This window comes from Phyllostomus hastatus, unplaced genomic scaffold (assembly GCF_019186645.2).
Source record: "Phyllostomus hastatus isolate PE091 unplaced genomic scaffold, TTU_PhHast_1.1 phas_contig_195, whole genome shotgun sequence".
NCBI classification, from domain to species: domain Eukaryota; kingdom Metazoa; phylum Chordata; class Mammalia; order Chiroptera; family Phyllostomidae; genus Phyllostomus; species Phyllostomus hastatus.
Window position 1 is genome coordinate 126,216 of NW_025333706.1, and position 18,970 is coordinate 145,185.

The 18,970-nt window shown below is 42.7% G+C and overlaps 1 pseudogene; it reads left to right on the forward strand.

The window, feature by feature from the left end:
• LOC123815546 overlaps positions 1 to 16,172 on the forward strand; it is a 31,835-nt pseudogene extending 15,663 nt beyond the window's left edge.
• Positions 16,173 to 18,970: the final 2,798 nt, after the last annotated feature.

Genomic DNA, 18,970 nt, shown 5'->3' on the forward strand with positions numbered 1-18,970 from the left:
TAAACTACATAGAATTTTGTTCCTAATTTTTAAAAATGTCTCTCACAGAAGAACATGAGTTTCCAGAATGAAAAGATGCCTAGCACAATGAATGAAAATAATCCTACATAAGAACACTACATTGTGAAATTTCACAAACCAGAGGCAAAGAACATATTCCACAACATTTTGGGAAGAGAAGACAGGTCACTCAACAAGATATGAATCAGAATGGCACCAGACTTATCAGTAGCTAGAAGACAATGGTCCACACCCTGAAAACTGTATAAAAATGACATCTTGGACTTCTATATACAAGACACACTATCAACAAAATCAAGTATAGAATATTTTCAGACACACAGGTACCATGCCCCCTTCCTCCAGAACTAACTGAAGAATATGCTCAACCAGAATGAGAGTGTCAACCAGGAGAAAAGATACAGGTAGCCAGAAGTATAGCAATGCATAATGCAGTCCCCAAGATGATGGGAAGGGACATCCCAGACAGCAGCAGGGCCCCAAACATAGAAAGCAAACAGTCCAGATTGGATCAGCATGACCCAGAGAAAGTAAAGTAATCATTGCCCAAATTCTAATTGCTATTTTATCTTTCTTGTTGGGAACCATCCTGCCTGGTGTCAGGAGCTATAAACCCACTGACAGGTGAAAAGGCCCCATGCTAGGGGACCTTGGGCCCATAAACCACTAAGGAGACAAAACTTATCCTCCTAGCAGGGGCACAGCCTCTGCCCCCTTTACTTCACCTTGCTTGGTCCCTGGAGGATGGCTGGATAGTCAATGATGGTTAAGATTACTCAAGGAAGGAACAACCTAAGACAGGCACAGTTGCAAAGGGGCCATCAGGGAAGAAACTGGGGAATTGTGGGGGAGGGACAAAAGACCCTCACCCCTCAGTGTTATCATAGCCTGAGTCCTCATTTTATCTTCAAAAAGTCTCTTAATCTCTTGGCTGCCTTGCTTCCCCTACCAGATTCAGGCCTGAAAAAAATGCTGAAGGTGGGTGAGCCCACTACCAGAGCCGGCAGTTCACAGCAGGAGGCATTTAGGCCTAGGAAAGAATGCATAAAATCCTGTGGAACCTGCTTCACTGAGAATGTCTTTAATTTAAATGTTAAGGGTCCAAGCACAAAATAAGTTTGTTTCCCCAGGTTTTATGGCTGATTGAAGTCACACTGTCTATCAGACCCTGAATCAAAAAAAACCCCATGATCCCAGAAATGTTATCTGTAAACTATATCTCCTTTCTTTGATATACATCCCTATGCAAGCTAAACTCAATAAAAGCCCACTAAGAGAGAGGCTAAACACCTTTCTCCTCTGAGAGACCGGTCAGCCTTCCCTCCTCAAGCAGATCATGTCTTGATAGACTTATTCTCATCCATGGCAGCCAGGAGGGCTGTGCTAGACAAAGTTCCCTCACACTTTCTAACTGAAGAATTCCATCAGGTGAGCTTGATGCACCTTCTTATTTACATTTTATTTGTTTTGACCACGAGATGACATTTTTGATGTTCCTTCCATGTCTGTCACAGCACTTTTATTTTACCCCACAAAGTGTTTTGTTTGATGCATACCTAAGAGCTGGATATAAGGCATGGTAAGCTTTGAAAAGTGAAATTAAAAGAAGTCCATTACTCTGGTCATATTTTAAAAGATATGCAGGTCCTGGCCCAAAACTTAGCCCTGCAGATACCCCAAATGGGGTAAGACCCCTATTTCCAGAGGCTTTCTCTTCACCTTTCCCAAAACCAAGGCCAAATTACTTCCCAGAAATTCTCTACAGATTACCATTTCCAGAAAACCTTTATCTAGCACTGAGAATATTGATCTTCTCTTATCCAGCTAGCTTTGTGTTTGCTACTCAGATTTCAAAGCTAAGCAATTTTTTCACACTACATTTGCAGGTGGAGAACAAAAGTTGGTATAACTGTTACTTCTAGAGGAGGTGGGGCAACAGACTTTCTAGATTATTGGTCATGTTCTATTTCTTAATTTGAGAGGTAAATACAAGAAGTTGACTTACTATTATTAAAGTCTATATATATTTTCATAAATTCTGTAGAAATCCCTATTAGTCTGCTCAGACTCCTATATCAAACCACCACAGAAAGGGCTGTTTAAACAACAGAAATTAATTCTCACAATTTTGGAACTGGAAATCCAAGATCAGGGTGTTAGCAGGGTCAGTTTCTCCTGAGGCATTTCTGCTATGCGAATGGCCAATCTTCTCCCTTGTTCTCACATGGTCTGCCCTCTCTGTGTCTATGTCAAAGTCTCCTCACTTTATGACACTAGCCAGATTAAATTAAGGCCACCCTAATGACTCCATTGTACCTTAATTACCTCTTTAAAGATCTCATCTCTAAATATAGTCCCATACTGAGGTCCTGAGGGTTAGGACTCCAACATATGGATTTGGGGTGAGGGGAACACAACTCAGCCTATAACAGTATCATAGTTTTCAAATTTGTATAGTAAAAGTATTAAAATATTTTAAAATAATAAAAAGCCTTAATAAAAAAGAAACATATATTACAATTAAAATTTAAAAGTAATAAAGATTTTACTTATTATCAATTATGGCAATAATGTCCTTCATGGTCCTTTTTCCTTTTCCTGGTCTGTGATCAGTTCCAGGATTATACAATGCATTTAGTTTCAGGTCCCTTTTGTCTCCATTAGTCTGGAACAGTTCCTCAACCTTAGTGTTTCATGACTTTGTGATTTTTAATTTACAGTTATTTATAGAATGCCTCTCATTTGGGTTTGTTGATGTTTTCTCATAATTAGGTTTTAGAAGGAATACTTTCAAAGAGATATTTTGCCTACCTTAGGCTTATGATATCAGTTTGTCCCAATTCTGGTGATGTTAACTTTGATCACTTGGCAAAGGTGGTTTCTACCAGATTTCTGTTCTGTAAAGCCATTGCTTTGTCCTTAGTAATTAACAAGTAACTCATTGAACGCCTTTGTTTGAGCGCCATTGATGATGTACTCACTCCATCATTCTTCCCATAGTATTTCTTAGTAGGCATTCCTCCATGTCAGTCAGTTGTAATCCATTATTGTTATTAATTATTCTGATGCTCAATCATTCCGGATTTGGTGTTGGGCCCATTTGATATGTCTCCATCATTCTTTAAAAACACAAGAATATTTAGAAGTGAAATAGCATGCTATCTTTGGCTTACTCTGAAATGGCTCAAAAAACATAATGAAAGTGTATATATACACATATAGAGATGAGATGAGAGAGAGAGAGAGAGAAGATTTACAAACTGAGTGGCTTAAAACAACAGAAATTTATTCTCTCCCAGTTTTGGAGGCCAGAAGTCTGAAACATGGTATCAGAAGGGTCATGCACCCTCCAAAGTCTCCAGGGATGGTTTCTCCCTTGTCTTTTCCAGCTTCTGGTGACTCCAGGCATTCTTTGGTTTATACCTGCATCTCTCCAAACTTGGCCTGTCTTGACATGGCTTCTACTCTGTGTGCATGTGTCTCTGTGTCCACTCCTCTTCCTATAAGAAGATCCTTAACTAAGTACACCTGCAAAGACACTATTCCTAAATAAGGTCACATTCTAATATTATAATTGAACATGAATTTGGGGTCATAGATGAGAGAGTTGCACCACACATGTAACTCCTGGCAAGAAGAGGGAAAAGAGAAATACAGGTGCATAGTTCCCACTGTTAAGGAGAGAGTGAGCCAGACCTAAGAGCAGCAAACCTTTTCCTGTCTCTAAGTTCTGAAATTTCTTACATGAGATCCTTTTACCAACAGCATTATTGTCACCTGGGAACTCTTTAGAAAGGTGAGTTCATCACACAACTATTGAATCTGAAATCCTTGAAGAGGAGCCCATCAGATTGTTTTAACAAACCCTCCAAAGTGATTCTATGGCTCTATCAAGTTCAAGAAGCCTTATAACAGATAATGTGCTCAGAGACATGCAAAAGTAACTAGAGATCCATACAACTGTTTCTCATAGCATCATTTGTATGTTATATCTTTTAATAAAAGCACAATTATGATGACAACACATACAACCCTCCTGGTTGGGGGTGGGAGAGCAAAATTCCAATGTTTCAATTATTATTGGGTGTCAGTACATCTAAACTCCACATTGGCATCTAGGTCTGCTGCTCCAATGAAGCAAGACCCAGTCCCCCTGCAACGTGGTGGATCAGGTCTCCAAAGGCATAGGTTCCAAGAGAGACCCAGGCAGAAGTTGTGTCACCATTTCTAATCCAGCCTCATTAACCACAGAGGTCACTCCTATAGCCATTGCAAAGTTCTCCAGGTCCAAGGGGAAAGAACAGATACACAATCTCTTGATGAACAAGGCTCAGAAGAGCCCATAGGACCAGAATGTAGTTGTAGCCAGCGTGAGAAAACAGAATCTGTCCCTGAGACATGAAATAAATCAACAGAAGAGCACAAGCATCAACTTTTCCCACTCCAGACTGCATTGTTTTCAGTAGAAGGCCCCTCCCTCCCAATCCCTCACAGCCTCAACAACTAGTGTCAACTAGCTCTCTGATTCTCAATGGGCACATGGTAGTAGGTACTCTCTCTCCTGACCAGATGGATCCCACTCTTTCCTGTATCCCAGGCTGCCATGAGACCATGGCACCTTTGGGCCATTATATGAGGCATTTGTGCATCATCCCACACTAAATCCCAGCTGTCACATAAATCAGTGTGACCACCATCATTAAATTGATTCTCAAAGAATACTACACAAAGTTTCATTGTTTTTTGAGCCTGCAAATAATTTTTCTTTAATCATGCTTTCAAATATGGCAGAATGTTATCCTTTCATTTTCAAAAGCTTGCAGCAGTGATAATAAAATAAAATAAAATAAAATAAAATAAAATAAAATAAAATAAAATGATAAAGCAGGAATTTTTCAACATCTGTACACTGGAAGCTGGCTCTGCATTTAGTTTCATAGTTAATTTCCAAATTTCAAATGTGCTTATGAATACACATGAGCATTCCATCCAAATGTCACTCTAAGGGAAAGTCTTCCCCCACCCCTGGCTTTAATATGTCTTCACCAAACAAGCATTTCTGGAGTAATCTATTCTTCGTCCATCTAAGAATAACCCTGGAGTATAGGCATATCCTTCAGACACAGTGGTGGGCAAGGTCCAGTGGGTGGCAGCCATGTCCTACCTGAAGCTGAGACTCACATCCTAGGCCAGATCCAACCCCTGCTGAACTGAAAGCTACCTGTTCTATAAGCCTCTTCATTAACATACACACATCCCCCAAGTTGCTCCCCTCCCTTCAAGCCTTCCTCTCTGATTCCAGGCTCTCTGATTCTCAATGGGCACATGGTAGTAGGTACTCTCTCTCCTGACCAGATGGATCCCACTCTTTCCTGTACCCTCTACTGCCATCCCCTCTCTGATCTATTAGTGACTAAGTTAATTTCCATTGTTCAGATGGAGAAAGAAAACCTCTTCCCAGGTCCTCCTATGGGCTACCCATCTTAGATTCACAGACTGGAGCCCTGAAAATTAGCTAACAAAAGAGAGATTGACAAGAGGAGGTTTCTTAATGTGCAGCACACACATATGGGAGACAGCAATGAGTTACCTCAAGCCTGGTTACAACTTATGTAATATCTTCACAGAAGATAAAAAGATTTGCAGAGAAGTGACAAGGCACTAAGGAAGTGAGGTTTGTGCAGACCCATCTTTGTACTGACTATTTGCCTTCTTCACAGCCATAAAAGGTACCCTGGAGAGGGGACTTACAGCAGCCTCATTTCTCAGAGGTTTCTGCATTTAGTCAGATAAGAAACTCTGCAAAGGTGTGTTCCTGTGTCTGTTGATTCTCATTTGCCTCCAGCTCAAAACAGTCCTTAGGCCAAATGGCACATTTGGGGTGGCATGTTCCTGTCCCCTAAACTGCCATGGTATAGCTTGGTTTTATTTGACAATATCCCAAACCTTGAAGCCATCTCTAAGAGATGGCCACTTCCTCTGTTCTTCTGTCATTCATGGACCAGAAAGGATAATCTCATCTTCTGTCTACTGTCAACTCTGCTCAGATGCTCTTGTCTCCTGCTGGAAATCCTATGTTGTTATTGACCACACCTCCTTGCCAGGCTCCCTCTGCCACCTCCAGTTCTCAACCTCCCTTTGGACTCACTCCTAACATTTGTGCCCTCATCATTCTCAATGATAATCCTTCTAAAAACATTCATGGCAGAAACTTTTTTCTCCCCACAAATACCCTTCCAAGCCTGCTAAGCAGGTATCAGTATCCATCCTTCACTGACAAGAACTGGACACTTGCAGAGGTATCTGGGAGAGTCCTCCAGTCTCCCAACCCATGTGACAGAGCACATGTTAAAACTCAGGTCCCTGGCTCTGCTCTACCTCCCTCCCTATCAACTCTGCAGCTGTTTCCTCCATGAAGCATTTCATGGCTGGCCCAGTTTGGGACCATGTCTGTCATCATGTGATTCCCTCCTTTTCTGATTCCAAACCACTGCCTTTGCAGTTCTTCCATCTCTGCTCCACATACCATGGAAATCTTGCCCATTGCTTGCACTGTGCAAAAAACCCACATGGTCCATCCGGTTTTATTAGTAATAGACCAAAGGTGTTCTCACTGATGAAAAAAACTTCTAGTGCATGGTTTTTACATACAGCAGTATTTTGCCTCTGTCAAGGGATAGCACATAAGGGCACTAGCTAAAATGTTCTGCATAAATTGCAGGCTAGGAAGGAGACAAGAGGAATCTGCAGCTGAGATTTACATTAACATCTGTGAGGCTGAGAGACCAGGGCCTCATTACTTGGAATGACATCTCCAAGCAGCTGGCTAGAAATGCAGTTTCAGACTCTACCCCTGACCTGCTGGATCAAAACCTCCACTTTCACAAGACCTCCAGGTAATCTGTGTTCATATTACAGGTTGAGAGGCTCTGGGCTGCACAATACAGAAGAGAGGAAGGACCCACAAAGGAGTGGAGAGTCTGAAAATTGGGGTCATGCAGGTCATGCCTACATTCAAGTTCTTTGAGAAATGCCCCACCTGTCCATTCACCCTTTTACAAGCTGAGAAAATATGTGGGAACCTTATGCTTTTGACAAAAAAAATGTGTGGTGTCTTATATTTAAGTATTTTATCCACCTTGAATTTATTTTTGTGTATGGTGTAACTTGGTGATCGAGTTTCATTTTTTTTGCATGTAGCTATCCAGATCTCCCAACACCATTTGTTGAATAGGTTATTTTTGCTCCATTTAATGCTTCTGCCCCCTTTGTTGAATATTAATTGACCATAGAGGCTTGGGTTTATTTCTGGGCTCTCTATTCTGTTCTATTGGTACATGTGTCTGTTCTTATGCTAGTCCCAAGCTGTTTTGATTACAGTGGCCTTGTGATACTGTTTGGTATCAGGTATTGGGATCCCTCCTACATTGTTCTTCTTTCTCAAAATTGCTGAAGGTATTTGGGTTCAATTATGGTTCCATATAAATTTTTGAAATGTTTGTTCTATATCTGTGAAATATGTCATTGGCACTTTAATAGGGATTGCATTGAATCTATAAATTGCTTTGAGTAGTATTAACATTTTGATGATGTTAATTCTTCCAATCCATGAGCATGGCACATACTTCCATTTGTGTCTCCCTTGATTTCTTTCTTCAGTGTTGTATAGTTTTCTGAGTACAGGGCTTTTAAATCCTTTGTTAGGTTTATTCCTAGGCACTTTATTTTTCTTTTTGTTATATCAACTGGGATTTTTTTTCCTGATTTTTGTTTCTGATATGTCATTGTTGGTGTACAAAATTGCCTTTGATTTCTGGATATTGACTTTGTAACTCACTGTTTTGCCAAATTCACTTATTAGGTCTAGTTTTTTGGTGGAGTCTATAGGATTTTCAATGTACAGTATCATGTCATCTGTAAACAATGACAGTTCTGCTTCTTCCTTTCCAATTTGGATGCTTTTTATTTCTTTTTCTTGTTTGATTGCTGTGGCTAGGACTTCTAATACTATGTTGAATAGAAGTGGTGAAAGTGACACCCTTATCTTGCTCCTGACCTTAGTGGGAAAGCTCTAAGTTTTTGCCCATTGAGTATGATGTTGGCTGTAGGTCTCTCATATATGACCTTTATTATGTTGAGGAATGCTCTCTCTATTCTCACTTTGCTGAGTGTTTTTATCATAAAAGGGTGCTGTACCTTATCAAATGCTTTTAAAACCCAATTAAAAAATGAGCAAAAGACTTGAACAGACACTTCTCCAAGGAGGACATACAGAGTGTCCAGAGACATATGAAAAGATGCTCAGCATCACTAGCCATCATAGAGATGCAAATTATAACCACAATGAGATACCACTTCATACTGGTCAGAATGGCCATCATAAACAAATCAACAAACAAGTGTTGGAGAGGATGTGGAGAAAAGGGAACACTAGTGCACTGTTGGTGGGAATGCAGACTGGAGCAGCCACTGTGGAAAACAGTATGGAATTTCCTCAGAAAACTAAAAATGGAACTGCCTTTTGACCTGGCAATTCCACTGCTGGGATTACATCCTAAGAACCCTGAAATACCAATCCAAAAGAACCTCTGCAACCCAGTGTTCATATTAGCACAATTTACAAAGCCTAGTGCTGGAAGCAACCTAAGTGCCCATCAGTAAATGAGTGGATCAAAAAACAATGGTACATTTACACAATGGAATACTACACAGCAGAGAAAAAGAAAGAGCTCCTACCCTTTGCGACAGCATGGATGGAACTGGAGAGTATTATGCTAAGTGAAATAAGCCAGGCAGTGAGAGACAAATACCATATGATCTCACCTTTAAGTGGAACCTAATCAATGAAAGAAAAAAGCCAGCAAAATATAACCAGAGAAATTGAAATTAAGAACAATGTGACATAACCAAAGGGGAGGTGGGAGGGGATAATGGGGGTAAGAGTTTTCAGGAACAACTATAAAGGACACATGGCAAAAAAAAAGAGGGGGATGGAAGCAAGGGAGGGAGGTGGGTCTGGCTGGGGTGCGGGGGAGTGGAGACAAGGAATGCAGACAACTGTAACTGAACAACAATAAAATAATTTTTAAAAAATGCATGGTGTCTTTTTCAACTCTTTTATACCAACTGGGTGTCTGATATTAGTGCAGACCACACAGGTAAGGAGCTCACCCCCACAAGACTGAGCCACCTGGGACACTAAGGTCAAGTTCCAGGTTGTCATTTGTACTGCCTTACCAATTATGATTTTGTGGGGTTCCCACAACCTGCTTCTCAAGTTTGATCATTTGCTAATATAACTCACAGAACTCAGGAAAGTGCTTTCCTTACCGTGACTATTTGTTTATAAAAGAAACACCTTAGGAACAGCCAGATGGAAACGATACAGAGGGAAATCTTGGAGCTTCTATGCCTTCTCTGGGCTACGACCCTCCCAGGTCCTCCAGCCCAAATCCCACCCCACAGGATCTTGACAGCCCTGTGTGAGGTGCTCACTTTGGGATGCTTTGCCATGAGCATAGGAACTTGCAGCAATGCAGTTTTGGGATCTGTGAAAGCAGCACCCCTCACCTCCTTGGTGCTTTTCAGGTTCCATTTTCTTAGGGACTGATCCTTCTGCACTCAAGGCACTTGGATGGAAAGTGGGAGGGAAAGCACCTAGCTCCCCCATCCCCCCACCCCATCCCCATCCTACAGAATGGCAGTGGCTTTCAGCCATTTTGGTGATTTTTCTTCCAAGAAAAATTTTCCCACAAAGACATTCTCCAGGTCCTGAGTGTTCTTAGGCTTGAAAAAGAGCTGACAGTAACCAGAGGGGAGGTGTGAGAGGGTAATGGGGGGAAAGAGGGAAAGAATTTTCAGAAAAAACTATAAAGGACACATGGACAAAACCAAGGGGGATGGAAGCAGGAGGAAGATGGGGATGGTTGGGATAGGGAGCAAATGCAGACAATTGTACTTAAACAACAATAAAGTAATTTTTTTAAAAAAAGGGCTGGGATATCCCTCATTTTACAGTTGAGTAAACTCAGGTCCAGAGAGGGGATGTGTCAAAATCACATAGTAGACTTCAGACCAGAACACCCTTCTAACCTCCACTTACAGTTCTGCTTATTTCACTTCCAGGTAGCCTGTTTCAACCCAAAGATCAAGAGAAGGAATAAGCTTCCTTTAACATGTGGGCTTTGTTCCCACATTCCAAATGTAGCCCCTCAGGTTGGCAACTAGATGCATTAGGCAGTCTCTAAGCAATACACCTGTGTTTCTCATTACATCTTTCATCTCCATGTTTTCCATACTTTCCAACTTTTAGAACAAATTTCATTATCACATTTGAATGATTTTAGTGGTGAACTAAAAAAAAAAATCACACCTAAATGCTTATTGTGTGTTATTTTTCCCAAAAAGAGGGTCCTCATATAGATTGCTCAATCTGCAGTCAGAGGCTCTTACCAAGATAAAACATCATGTCTGAACCTGGTTTTAGTAATGCAAAAGCAGCCATCAGTGCAGGGGATACTCCAAAACACTCAAAAATATTGGAAACTTTCACAGTTCTTGTTGAAAATCTGTGGGTTCTAAGTGGATAACATAAAAAGATAAAAAATCCAGTGTGGCATTTGGTATAGAAATATTCATGAAACAAGTGAATATCAAATATAACTTAACCCCTTTGACTCTAGGCCACCCTTTTAAACAGTAGTTCTGCTGTCACACAAGAATATTCTCAGAGATAATGGAAGTGTGTTTGTCACCTTTATCTTATGGTAGCTGAGACATGAGGTTAGCTGAGAAGACAACCAGATGTGAAGAGATGGTTCCTGGAATCCAAACACTAAGTCACAGTACTTGGCTACCATGGGACCTTCTTCTCTCCCAATAATCCTGAACTCTTGTCCATAAAGCATTCTACCTCACACAGGGCCCAGGAATCTTAGAATACATTATTAGTCAGAATTATATAAAGACAAACCCCGGCACCCTTGCAGCAGCCCTGGTTGGTGGTCAAGCCACCAGGAGGAGAAACCAGGCTCATGCTTCTCTTCCAGTAGGTGGAGGAGGGGATGTCTCTCTGAGCCCGAGGTTCCCTGTATCACAGATTCATACATTCCTCCCACCTCATGTGACCCCTAGGCCTAGGTCAGAACCCAACAAATGCCTTTGAACATTTTGTCCTTTATGCTTGCTTTTAAAATTGTACAATTTCATAGTTCTGTAGAGCAGACATTTGCAACCTGAAAATGATTTCAGCTTCTATGTTAACTTTGTTTTTATGAGTCTCTGGATTTTATAAGAAAAGTCAGCTTTTGGTCTTATTAACTATAAATCTAAAAGGTGGAATTCCTTGTTACACTACAGGCGTACTTTTTAGGCCCTAGATATTTTTCTTCTTCTTCTTTTTCAGTACATCTCTCAGGACTAGCATTTCAAAGGTTTAAGGTACAAATATCAGAAAACATTGTCTCAGAATAAAGGCCACCAGTCATGTTTAAATCCTCAGAACCTCACAGAACTCTCTCAGTTCACTTTTTTCTCTCAGCTCCAATACCCCCTCTACCAACCCAGGCTCCTCCAAATGCCTGGGTATATGGGGCCTTAATTGAATCCTTCCTGAGAAGTCTCAGCCATATTCTGCCATAATTCATTAAAGCTGGTATCCTCTTGTGCTGCATTCCAATCATCAATGATATGTCAACTAATTAATTAGTTGATGCTATGAAATCACTGCTCTTAGAAAAAAGTAAAATACAGGCATTTCCAATAACATTCCATTAATTCTGATTTGTTTCATTGTGCTTCATAGATGTTGTGTTTTTTACAAATGGAAGAAACAACCCTCCACCAGCAAAAAGCTTATGACTCACTTTATTGTGGTAGTCTGGAAGCAAAGCTGAAGTATCTCCAGGGTGTGCCTGTAAACAAAACTTGATCAATATGTGCATAAAATCATCTCTTGTCCTCTAGTTGTTTCAAAGTTTTTCACTGGGGTGAGTCCAATTTCATCACCATCCAGCTGAAGCAATGAATTTGACTTCTGATCTAGCTTCTGGGTACAGTTTTAATATTGCATCCAGAGGTGGACCACCACTTGGGTGTTCACCTTAAACCATCATTGTCACAGGTGTGCACAGGTAACTAGGTTCTTAGTGATCGGGACAAAGAATTGAACCGAATACCCAGAGTTTATAGCAGAGAACATGGGAGCAGGCCAACTCCGAGCAGAGATTGACCTCATGGGCTGGAGGGACTCTATTCCTATAGGGAGGATATAAGCTTTCTGGCTAGTTTTGGTGGGCTTTTACTGAGTATATACAAGTAGTTGCACTACTTTAAAGCTACTGCGCACGTGGTTTCCCATGATCCTCCCTGATTGGCCACCAGGGAAGAGGGTCCCACAATGCTACCGAATTGATCCCTGTTTCTCCTGGGGTCCCCCTGTACTAGGTTCACCTTTCCCTAAGCCAGGGAATTATAGCTCTCCATGCTAGAGATTGGTGAAAAAGGAAGGAGTTATTTATTCAAGTTATACAGACTAAAAGTAATGACTTAATGTCTTTGTCAAAATCCCAAAGTCCCTTGAAACACTCACAAACACACACAGTCCTTCCTTCCCCCCTTTGCCCAGTGTGGGGTACTGTATTTCAGGAAAAGAAATAGAAGTCCGTGGCTTAGGCAGCTCTCGGTTTTTCCTAGTAATTTGTGCCCAGCTGGCAGGCCTTCCTTAGTTTCCAGCACCATTGATTGTGTTGCCAGGATCTCCAGCTAAAGCCTCGTGGTGATTCTTCCCATGGCTGGGGGGCGGGGGGGCGGGGGGGTGATTTCCCTTTCTGGGAGAGCGACAGCAGCAGCAGCAGCACTGAGAGGGCTAGCGCGGAGCTCATTGTGTCCTGGCCAGAGCAGGTGGCTACAAGGTTGGCTGAGCCCCAGCGGTGAGAGCACGGGTGCAGTGTGTGGAGGCCTGGCGGTGGCTGCAGTGGCTGCGGTGGCCGGGCAGTGACCCGGTGCTCCCGAGTCACTTACTGGTGGCCCCTTCTTGCAGCCGCAGCTGCAGAGCTGGCTGGGGCACGGAGCCAGGAGGTAGAGGAGCTGCAGGCGGCTGCATCGAGGACAGTGTCTACATGGCTGCAGGAGTCCCCACTCTGCTAAAGCCGCATGGCTCTCTCCTCAGTGACTGGGGTCTTCCCTGCACTGCCACAGCTGCATGGTTCTCTCTTCAATGGCTGTCGCGCCTGAGTTTAAATCCCCGCGCCAATCTTTCTCTGCAGCCCCATTTCCGACTCCTCCCATACTCCGTCTCACATTCCAGAACTCATATCCTTCCAGCTTTACTGGGCTGCCATCATGAGTCTGGGCAGGCGTGGCCCCATGTCATGGAGCCAATCTTCTCTGAGCTCCCACTCAGGCACTGTAATTCGGGGGACCTGACCCCCAGTTACATCTTGGTGGGGAAGTTACTTCCATTCCCCTGGCTCAGAGCTGGTCACAGCTATTTAACATATCTATGCAACCAGTTAAAGGTTATAGATATGTTAAATGACCACACCAGAGGGTAGCTGCAAGGCTGTTGCTATGCAAAACAGCTCTCAATGGCCCTGCTTCATTTGTCCCTTCCCCCAACTTCCCCCTGGGGGTTGGGGGTGAGGACATCTTAAAATCACCTGGACACCTTGAGTTCTGGACCCCAATCCAAATCTATTTGGGGCCCCCTCTGGCTGCACCCTCCTACATCATGATGCCATCATTGCAGTGAGAATGTGATATCTCTATTTACCACTCTTTTGTGGATTTCCTCTTGCTCTGCCTTTCTTTACTCTGATGTATAATTTATCTTCCATAGGTTGCTGCCACATCTTCCTCTGTTTGTTTCCTCTTCCTAATTAAATGGGAGATTTCTCAAAGCAGCATCATACGCCTCATGCAATGCCTACCTCAAACGAGGCCTTCGGTAATGAGTGGTGAATAGAGAGGTGGTTCACAGTATCAGATTTTAAAAGGCAAAGCAAAAACCAAATGTTTTTTTTTTCTCCTAAAGACAGGCATGCAGACTCAATGTGGTTTATTTCTTATTGAATGCCTCAGATTTTAAAAGAAAAAAATTTAAACCAAAATTTCCTCTCCACACAGTAGGCATCCCTGCCAGTGAAGATTATTTCTGCATTAAGAGCCACCAGCTCATGCCTGGCACCCTGTGCTCTGAGCTGCTATTGGAGAAATGTAGGTCACTGCTCACAGTGGAAGTGAAACTTGAGTTGGTTGGCCTAATCAAGAAATACTACCTTAGCAAACCACTAACAGGAAATGCTTTAGGAATCACTATTTGGGAAAACAGTAAACAACATTTTATGCTGCAGTGATTTGGGAAAAGAAGCATTTTCTTTTTTTTAAGATTTATTCATTTATTTATAGAGAGGGAAGGGAGGGAGATAGAGAGAGAGAGAGAGAAACATCAATGTGCGGTTGCTGGGGTCATGGCCTGCAACCCAGGCATGTGCCCTGACTGGGAATCGAACCTGCGACACTTTGGTTCGCAGCCCGCACTCAATCCACTGAGCTACACCAGCCAGGGTAAAAGAAGCATTTTCTTCCAGGGAATATTATCCTTGATTTCTGAGTTTGCTCCTGTGAAGTTTCACCTTGGAGCAGCTTGTCCCATGGTGCAAGTATCAGACAACATGGGTAGGGCTGGTAGTTGAGTTCAGGAGGGTCAGAGATAGAGAATCTATAACACAGATGGGATTGAGGTGGGCCCATAGAGGTCAGCTGTGCATTGGAATGACTGGCAAGTTGGTGAGGAGGGTAATGATTTGCAAGATGGGGAGGCCAAGCAGTTTTTGCAGACTTTTCAGAGGATCAGGGAAGAACATGGTTTTTGACTTGGATAACACCCAAACCAGCCTCTTGTATTTCTTGATCTGAGTGGAAAGTGTGACTCTAGTCTTAAACATTTGTTTAAACCAAACAGACCAGCAAATACAGTTTAAGTTCAAAATCTCAGCCAAATAGCAGCATTTGGAAATCACTCTTAATATATATTTCTCTGTGTTTTAAGAGTTTGCGAAATTCACACTGTGTTTGATGGGAAGGAGCAGTGACCTAGTAGTAGACTGGGAGGCTGCAAGCGTGGTATGAACCAAATGGGCAACTGGCATACACACCATGTGGAAGAAACCAGCTTACTCTGCACTTGGGCAAGAAGGACTTTATAAATCAACTGGACACAGTGGATCCTATAGATGGCATGGTACTTGTGGACCCTGACTACTTGAAGGACTGAAAAGTATTTGTGACCCTCATCTGCAATTTCATCGATGGCCATGTTGACCTGGATGTGCTGGGCTTGTCCTTCCTCAGAGACCTGTTCATCATCAGACCTTTCCCCCAGTGCTCAACCTGCCCTGGACTCCACCTGCCTGTAGGACCACTTGCTAAGGAAGCTAGGCAAGCATGCCAACTCTTTGTTTTTCACAATACCACAGAATCTACCCTGCTCCACCACCCTGCAGCCAGGCCCAGAGGACACAAGGAAGACCTGCAGGTTAGGCTTTGGGATTTCAACCTTCTGTGCCAAATCACTAGAGGAGAAAAACCGCAAAAGGAACTCTGTGTGTCTAGTGATATGAAAGGTACAGTTTGCCCCAGAGACACCCAGTGCCTAGCCTTCAGCAGAAACAACATGTCACTTCCTCATGTCTGACTGGTCCCTGCACCTGGAGGCTTCCCTGGATAAGGATCTATACTACTATGGGGAGCTGCTCAATGTCAATGTCCATGTCACCAACAACTCCACCAAGACTGTCAAGAAGATCAAAGTCCCTGTGAGACAGTATGGCAATATCTGCCCCTTCAGCACCGCCCAATATGAGTGTTCTATAACTCAAATCGAACAAGATGACCAGGTATCTCCCATTTCCATGTTCTGCAAAGTGTACACTATAACCCTGTTGTACAGTGACAACCAGGAGAAGCATGGTCTTTCCCAGAGTGGGAAGCTCAAGCATGAAGACACTAACTTGGTTTCAAGTACCATCATGAGAAAGGGTGCCAACAAGGAGGTGCTGGGGATCCTGGTGTCATATAGGGTCAAAGTGAAGCTGGTGATGTTGATACCAATAGCCTGGTGGCAAATCCCTCACTCTTTGGTAAGAAGGTGAGAAGAGGGAGCATTGCACTGAACATATGCAAGGCTAGCAAGACATTTGGATGGTGGAAAACCCTCCTACTCCCTTCCCATATGTGAGTGGTGGTTGGCAGGGGAAGGCAGACACATGACCATAGAGTTCAGAATAGCGTCAGGGGGAGGTGCTGTACTGAAGACATCTGTCAGTTTATCCTGGGGAAAAGAAGGGATTGGTTGGGAAAGTGGACTCTACTATATGTATGGAAATTTGGGCTGAGAAAGCACTTGGTCTGGCCCACACAGGAAAATGAATATAGGAGATCCAAGATGGTGGTGGAGCAAGTGGGAGCTACACCAACCTCCTCCCAAGATCTGGAATTACAACTAAACTGTAGAGAAATGATGCTGAATAACCAATTGAATGTTGGCTGTAGAGAATAAGTCTTATAACCAAGGACAGACAAAAGAAACCACTTCACCACAATGAGACTGGTAAGTAATGTATAGGTGGTGCAAGAGGGCTGGCTGGGCTCCCAAGAGGGGCAGCTGAACTTCTGGAGGGATATTTCAGCAGCCAGGAGGTTCCATCTGAGAAATATGGTCTAAACCTCAAGATGAGCTCTCCAGACTAAAGCACCAGAGCCAGAAAGGAACCCATATAACACCCAGTTGTGAAAAAACAGCAGGGTTTCTATTTATTATGGAGAGATGGCTGGAAATTCAGAGAACCTCTTAAAGGGTCAATGCACAAAATTTTATCTGCAGCCACTTACCCTGGGCTTACTGAGCACAGGGAGGGCAAGGTGAACCAGAGATGCTTGAGGAGAGTCTGAGGTAGGTGGCTCTTGGGATAGAACTGAATGAACAGCTGCCAGGATCCCTGTACTGAGTAATTCCCCATGCTGCAGGAGCCATCTTTCTCAAACAGAGCACTCCCCTCTAAGTGGCATTAGGTTGAGGGGAAGCAAGGGCCCCACCCACAGGAATTATTCTACCCCTCCTTGTGATGTTCAAGCCAAGCTGCTGATTACAGTTTGAGGCTATATCACTGATTAGTTTAACAACTAAAGTGGAAAATACAAAGAACACAAAATGGAAAGACAAAGAAACAGAACCCTCCCAAAAAAGAACAAGAAAATTCTCCAGAAGAAGAACTACATGAAATGGAAGGAAGCAATTTATCAAACAGAGAGTTTAGAGTAATGATTATAAGGATACTCAATAGCATGAAAAAAGACATAGAAACCATAATAAAGGATCAGCCAGAAATAAAGAATGTAATATCTGAAATAAATAATACTCTGAAAGGAATAAACAATAAGTCAGATAAAGCAGAGGATCCAATCAGTGATTGAGAAAACAAGGTAGAAAAAACATTCAGGAAGAGCAGCAAAATGAAAAAATTATTTTAAAAATAAGGAGAGCTTAAGAAACATGTTTGACAACATAAGGTGGAAAAACATCAGCATCATGGGAATACCAGAAGAAGAGAGCAAGCAAGGGATTGAGAACCTATTTGAAGAAATAATGAGTGAAAACTTCCATAATCTGGTGAAGGAAAAAGACATACAAGCCCAGAATGCTCAGAGAATCCCAAACAAGTTGGACGCATCATAATAAAAATGGCAAGGCAAGGAGATAATCTTAAAAGCCTCACTGTAAAAGCAGGTAGTTACATAGAAGGGAGCACCAATGAGACTGTCATCTGATTTCTCAACACAAACATTTCAGGCCAGAAGGGAATGGTGTGAAATATTCAAGGTGATGAAAAGCAAGGACCTACAACCAAGGCTACTTTACCCAGCAAGGCTATCATTTAAGATCAAAGAAGAAATAAGGAGCTTTTCAGACAAGAAAAAGATGAAAGAGTTTGTTAACACCAAACCAGTATAGCAACAAATGTTAAAGGGTTGCTTAAAGAAGAAGGAAAAGAGAGAAAAAAAAACAGACAATAATAGTCTAACAATAAAATGGCACTAAATATGTATCTGTCAATAATCACCTTAAATGTAAATGGCTTAAATCCTCCAACAAAGACATGTAGGGTAGTTAAATGGATAAGAAAACAAGACCAGGACTTCTAGCCAAGACAGAGGCGTAGGTAGACACACCATGCCTCTTCACACAACCAAAATAAGGACAGCAAAAATTTAGAAACAAAAAACAACCAGTACCGACAGAAAATTGAACTGTATGGAAGTCCAACAACCAAGAAATCAAAGTGAACACATTCATCCAGCCTGGAGGGGCAGAGTCGGGTGGAGAGGGGTCTCAGCAAGGTGGTGGCTGGCAGACCCTGGGAGTGCAAGGCAGAATCTGGTGCACCCAGCAAGGTGGCAGATTGTGGATGGGTGTGGGTGCACAAGGTGGCTGGCAGATCGGGTGGTCCCACATTTATGCACACATAAACCAAGCAAAACTGGGGAACAAGATAGACCACGGGACCTAGGGTCCAAGCGCAGGGAAATAAATCCTCAAAGCACTGATTGAAAACATGTGTGAGGGTTGAGGTGCTGGGAGAGACACCCAGCCTCAAAGGAAAGTTCATTGAAGAGACCCACAGGGTCCTAGAACATATACAAACTCACCCACGTGGGAATCAGCATCAGAAGGACCCAATTTGCTTGTGGGAAGCAGGGGAAGTAATTGAAATCCAGCAGAGAGCAGAGCAAGTGCCATTGTTTCCTCTCGAACCCCTCCCCCACATACAGCATCACAACCCAGCAACTGGGTTGCATTGCCCAGGTGAACACTTAAGGCTCCACCCCTCACTACATAACAGGTGTGCTGAGACAAAAAAAATGGCCCAAATGAAAGAACAGATCAAAGCTT